Genomic DNA, 6,788 nt, shown 5'->3' on the forward strand with positions numbered 1-6,788 from the left:
TCATCCCCCCTGAGCCTCTGGCCTGTACCCCAGTTCTGTATGCACAAATAAATAAATCTTTAAAAAAAAAGAATTAGATTTAAGTCAAACTCAAAAACTAACTTATGAGAGCTGAGTAGTATAGAGCTGAAGCACAGAGGCAGAGACTGGAGGGATGAGAACAAAGTGGGCAAGGAGCACAGTGGACTCAGGTGATGGACTGCGGGTACCCTTTGGGATTGGAGTGCTACAGTAATTACACAGAAGCGGGGTAGGCTGACTTCCCAGTCAATGACCCCCACATGTTCTTCTAAAGTACCAACAGTGATGGAACCCAATGGCACCTCAATACAAATTTTAAACAAAAAATAAAGAAAAATGCAAGTGCCTAAAGCAACAACAAAAAAAAAAAGAAAAGAATTAGAAAAAGAATCCTTGCCATTAACCAAGTAGGTGCCTTTACAGCCATTATTTAATTTCTTTGAGCCTCAGTTTCTTTGAAAATTATTTTAATAATACCTAATTTACAGAGTTATCGAGAGAGTTAGTATATGAACCACCTAGCACATTGTGTGGTGAGAATAAAGTACTAAACACTCATAACCATTATTAGAGATATTATTGCTATTATTACCAGCAGGGAGCTGCCAGCTAAGTCTTAAAGAATATCTAAAGAGCCAGCCAGGACATATAAAAAAATGAACAGTAAGTAACAATCTTCCCAAGGGGTGTGCAGGACTCTGCCCCTTTCACCTAGAGACAGAACTTAATGTATGAATGTGATTTTGATAAACAACATGTAATGTGGGTTTATCTTTGAATGAAGCAGAATCATGTCTGAGCTGAGTGTGGCATAGGTAAACTAAAATCCAGGAAGGAGTGATGCCTTAGAGGCCCTGACAAAGAAGATTCAGTGAAGGCATCACACACCAACGTTGCCTTGAGCAGCCTGCAGTCCAGCAAGGGCAGGTGGGAACAAGCATCCTGCCTTTAGGAATTGCAGTCCAGGAGCTCAGAGAACACAGACCCAATGTTCCCAGGTAAGAAATCCAGACCCTACAGAATGGTCAGAATGTCACTCCAGTCTGGAATTGGGACACTGCATCTGGCAGAGTGATTTCCTTATAGTGTTGACCAAGGTATGGTAGCCTCCTGCCTTGGCCATGAGATGCCCATATTGACCTGATATTAGACAGTGCATGTGTCCTGGCCCACACTTAGGAATTAACCAAGAGGCCCTGCATGTGGTCACAGGCAGAGTCAATATGGTGACCCTGTTCTGTAACACATGTCCAGCCTCTAGACTACTCTTCTTCCTTTTTCACTGTCCCTTACCTTTTGAATCAAAGGTGCCAAAAACTTTCACATGAACTTCAGTTGCCTGAAGTTGCTGTCCTTCCCTCATTATCTCCCACCACAATTCTCTGCAAAACTGGCTGGATATTTCTTCAGATAAACCTCCCCACAATCACTCTGACTTAATGTGTAATGTGTATATCACTATGCTTTCCAGTATGTACAGGCTTCCTTATATATTGGAACCCTCATCTCAACTCTGAGATAGATGGGCTAAGAATGATGTCATTTCAATAATTTGGAATCAGAGTACTTAGAACAGGATACCTACATGGCAACCTTTGTCTCCGCAAACTCTCTAAACTCTCTTTTAAATGACTGTATTGTTTTATATATTACCTATACACCTCTCCTTCTTAAAAGATGAAATTATATTTATCTCTAAGGAGTTATTTTAGTCCCCAGGTCTTTTGGATACTGCTGGTTATAAATAGAGCTTTGGGGGTTCAAAATGACAATTATCCCTTCCCTATTCATTCTCCCAAGTTCAACACTTGGCCTAAAATAGCTCCTCCTTTTCACAAGTTATTTCACTGCCTGAGTCATCTCCCCTTCATTAGTGAGTTCCTAGAATCAAATCTCACCTTGGAACTTATCACTATTTGTCACTAACTATATTACACTAAAGCTGTGCAATGGTGTGGCTGCCCTCCCCAGTGTCTAGAGGGCAAGAATTTGTTCCCCAGTACCTTGCATTGTAAATGGCACACACAAAAATTCATTAAATCCTTCTGAGTCAGTTCTCCCTAAATATTGCTCATGATAATCCCTAAAAAAAAAAAAAAAGTTTTGCTTTTCAATCTTCTCAAAGTGTCAATACCCAAATTCATGTTGTTTTCAGTATTTGTTTAGCAGCCCTGAACTAAAAGGGAGACGGTTTAACCCAAAAGTAAGCTATATTTGCATGCTGTGAAAGTTGCTTAGTAAAATGTTTTTGATCCTGGTAGTCAGTTGATGGTGGTAAAAGTAAAAGCCATTAGGACTGTGATTAATGAAGATACTTTATACAAATTTTCCCCAAGCTCAAACAAGAGTACAGGTAATCCTATTACCAATACTCCATCTTTCATTCTTGGGGGATTTTCTCACTAATTAGTCTGAAGCTATAATTTAGCCTATATTTTAAGGAATGTGTCATATGAGGACACTTCCAATTCATTCTGACCTTCCTCAGTTTAGAGGCACATGTGCTTTGACCATCATTTTTCTCCCAACTGCTATTTCCCTGCTGCCCAAAAAAAAAAAAAAAAAAAAGAATAATGATTTGTCCAAGACTTGAGAAGGGGAGACAAGCTCTCAGCACATGCCCTGGCTCTTAGCCTGTGTAAAGATTCTGCTGCCCTTCTGCCCTTTCCTGTTCCCACAAAACCCTCCTAATGACCAGGCTGAAGGAGCTTTGTTTTATATTACCAAGATGCTGAAATGGGCAGAGAAATGTAAGCAGAAGTAAGTCTGTCATGTCTGGGTGAAAACTTTAAGAGTCATTTGGTGTATCCTCTCTTCTTTCTGCACACTAAGAATAAAGTTTCATCAATCTGGATCCTCAAGGGAGGAGAGCATACAGCATATTCTCCAGCCCAACTCTATTGGACTTTTGGATGAAACAAGAAATATACCTGTTCTGTATCAGTAAGATCTGGGGATTGTTTATTACTGAAGCAATACCTGGCTATTCTGACTGAGACAGTTATCCTACATTACGAAACTCCTACCCCATACTTTGAAAGTGATGCTTTGTTTTTGCCCCCGAGTTTCCCCCTAATGGTCTCCTTCCTCATTGACTTCAATGAACAGCCTTTCCTATCCCTAAAGATTTCTCATCTCCTTATTAGAATACCCCTCCAAAATAGTCTACTCACAACATTCCACTCCTGGAAAAAGCTATGTTCCAGTCCTCCTTTTCCAGAGGTCCAGAAAAAGCTTCCAATGGGTTTTGATGGAAAGGTGTGTAATCTATCACACATCCTACATTGTTTCCTCCTCCTAGCTCTCAGCCCTGAAGGATGCAGGGCCCGGCAGGGCCCCCTGGCCACTGAGGGAACAGAAGTCACCCAGTCGCCATGTTCTGACAGCCTGTCACATTATTTTTCTCTGTGGGGGCTCTGATCCCTCCATCGAACCCTCTTCTCAGTCCCCAGTGACCATGGCCTCTATACAAGGCTCCCCAGGCAAAGCAAAGCAAGATTGATGCCCTACAAATGGCCGGCCGTGCCCAGGAGGGCTCTCGGTTCAATGCATGGAGCAGCCCATTCTTCCCCATCTCAGGTTCCCACACTGGACACCAAAGCAGGAGCTAGGAGCCAGGGCAGCACGAATTCAACCTTTATTCATCCCAGACACAAATGAACCTTTATTCATCCCAGCCACACTCCCCTAGTCTCCCTCTCCCCTAATCTCCTGCCCTCTCACCTCACCTACTCAAAATCTTTCTGAAGGTGCCTCAGACTTTCATCAGCTAACATGTGGTTCACACTAGCCTTTGGACAGAGGAGCTGGAATCATGAAAAGGTTCAAAAGAATTTGGTTGTCCTGTAGGGGAAAAACCTTCATTTAAATATTGGCCACGGAAATTCCCATTTATTCCCATCCCATCAATACATCTCTTTCCCCATTTACCCCTCTTAAAATACAGTGTTTGAAGACTATAGGCTGAGTAATGATGCTAAGGAATCATAAATTAGCATTAATGCTGATGGTTATTTGCGTTCACAGTACCCCACATGCGCAGGTAAAAGTCTCCTAAGAGTTTAGGCCTAAAAGCTGGGCAATGGGGACTTCCAGGGGCTGTCTGGCAATACATTTAAGAATGATTTCATCTGAATTCCCTGAGAGGTTTCACAGACCAAAGCACCTCTGAAGGACAAAAAGACAACTGTAAAATTACCTGAAAATAAATGTTTCTCAAGTGTTCAGAAAGAATCCAGGGTGAGGGGAACTGGGAGACAGATAACTAATCCATCACCTTTTTTTTTTTTTTTTTTTTTATCCTAGCTTGACTTTTTTTTCCCAAGGCCACAGCCTGTCACCATGCAGTTTATCAGCTGTCACTCCATCTCGATTCTGGGTGACATGAGATCAATGGCCTAAAACTGCTCTCAGATCTACGGAGAAATTTATAACACCGAGCTCCTTCGTGCCCTGGCTGGGCCTGGGTCCCAGGGCTCTGAGGGTGAGGCTGCCATGCAGCCTTTATTTCCATTTCAAAAGTGGATAGTGACCCACTTGGAGCAGGAGAATTCAAGTCATCAGATGTGGAGGAAGGTCTGAGTCAGAAGTTTTTCCGCACTTACAGAAGAACAATGACTTTGAGAGAAGAAAGAAACCAGCTAGTCAAAATCCTCTCTGCATTGAAAAGACTCGCTTCCTGATTTAATTTCTTTTGAATCTTGTGGGATTTATTATTAACAAAACTCAAAATTTGCAGCAACATATTTTGGGCTCCGAAAGCAATTAATCCATCCAATTATCTAGCTACAGAAGTCTTGTGTATGGTTTAAAAAGAGATTTGTGGTTCTTTTGCTCCTCGCTGAGGGCTCAGTAGGTTGCACACAACCTCTTTTTCCCACCATGAACTCTGTAATGTGTCCTAATTCTGCCTCAAAGTGCCTGTATGCAAGGTCCTAGGAGCTTAGATCACAACCCCACCCCATTTCCAACCAAATGCCTCCAAGGAAATTCTTAATCTCCCACCCACCCCTCAAATACACACACACACACACAGGTCTGTTAGTGATAAGGGAACCTCAATCTCAGTCCACACCCCAGGCCACCCTACTAGTAAAAGTAGGCCACCCTGCCACCCCTGCTTGCCCACCACCAGTTGTCTTGAACAGATGCACCCAACAAAACACATACTGAGGTGACTCCCTGCTCCTGGCTGACTCCAGGGAAAACCCTCCCTCCTGTTAACTGTCCTCTTTGAATAGCATTCTCTTTGGACCAGAACTCAACAATAGCTCTCGGGAGGAAATGCTTTCTCCGGAGAAGAGGTCACAACTGAGCATCACCAACCAGCTCAGCTATACCACTTGCTTAGACATCCTCTGGCTAACACATCAGAAATGCAGCCCTGGTCCCTCCCTGGTGGTGCAGTAGGTTAGGACACAGCACTGCAAGCTGGCCACAGCAGCTTCAATGTGAGTTGGATCCCCACCCCTGAGGTGACCCACATGGGGCAGCAGACCTTTCCTGTGTTGCCAACATCTCCCTTCATCAGTGTACTTTGTTGATCTGCCTGTTCAGCTCCCCACTCTGTCTCTGGTGAATCCTCTCACTGCTTCTGCACCTCTGGCCTTTACCCCAGTTCTGTATGCATAAATAAATCTTTTTAAAAAAGAAAAAAATGCAGTCCTTTGGCCAAACCCAGAGACAAGTGTCATCTCAGTGTGTACTTCTCTGCCCTGAGTCTCTGGGAATTCCACAGATTACTAACTAGCTAGTCACTGCTCCTTACTCATCACTTGAAAGTGTTGCCCTTCACCTCCCTCCTAGATCAAAGTTCTACCAGTTTAGATTTTTGCTCCACTTTTCTTCCTTTCCCCTCTTTCGTTCCTTCTACCTGGCAAAGCAACTGACTTCAGGAGGAATATCCTTCCACGGCTCCTCATTGCCTGACAGATAAACTTGGAAATCCTTAACATGGCCTGTGCAACATGGCCTTATCTGTTCACCCTAACTTTCTTCCCCTCAGTGTCCCTACCATTTCCTCTAGTGCTGTATACCCCAGCTCTCAAACCTAGCCCCACTGACCTTACCACTTCCTCAAATAGGAATGTTCTTTAATCTCTCTCCTTTAACCCAGAAAAAATTCTCTTCATCCTTCAAAACATCTCAAATGTCACTTCCTCCAGGAAGCCTTCTCGGAGCATCCCCACTCCACAGTGCCCCCCTGCATTGCTGCTTTTGTCATGTAATATGTGTCCAGGTATTCCACTCTCCCCCAAACTGTGGGCAATCACCCACAGCCATCAGCAGCATGACCTTCATGAAAGTTCTTCTCCCACCTAATGGAGTCTCTGTCTTCTTTTTATTTCCCTTGGCTCAGGGCTGTCAGGCAGGCTGCATAATTTCTTTTGTTCTTTTTTTAAAAAAAAAGAACTAAGGCTTTTATTTTAAAGGTTTAGACTTACGGGAAAAAAATTGCAAGAATAATATAGATTTCCCATAAACTCCATACCCAGTTACCCTTGTTACTGCCCTCTTACATTAGTATGGCATCTTTGTCACAGTTAATGAATACTGATATACTGCTGCTTTATTATAAGTCACACTTCATTCAGATTCCCTTGGCTTTTCCTTAATATCATTTTGTTCTTCCAGGACAACCATTACATGTGCTCATTGCATAAACTCATTGGTTCCTTTTAAGTATTACAGTTTCTCAGACTTCTCATGTTTTTGTTTGAGATTGATAGTTTTGAGGGCTACTGATCATATATTGTCTCCTTATATTT

This window comes from Condylura cristata, unplaced genomic scaffold, assembly GCF_000260355.1.
Source record: "Condylura cristata isolate star-nosed mole 26May11 unplaced genomic scaffold, ConCri1.0 scaffold00010, whole genome shotgun sequence".
NCBI lineage: Eukaryota > Metazoa > Chordata > Mammalia > Eulipotyphla > Talpidae > Condylura > Condylura cristata.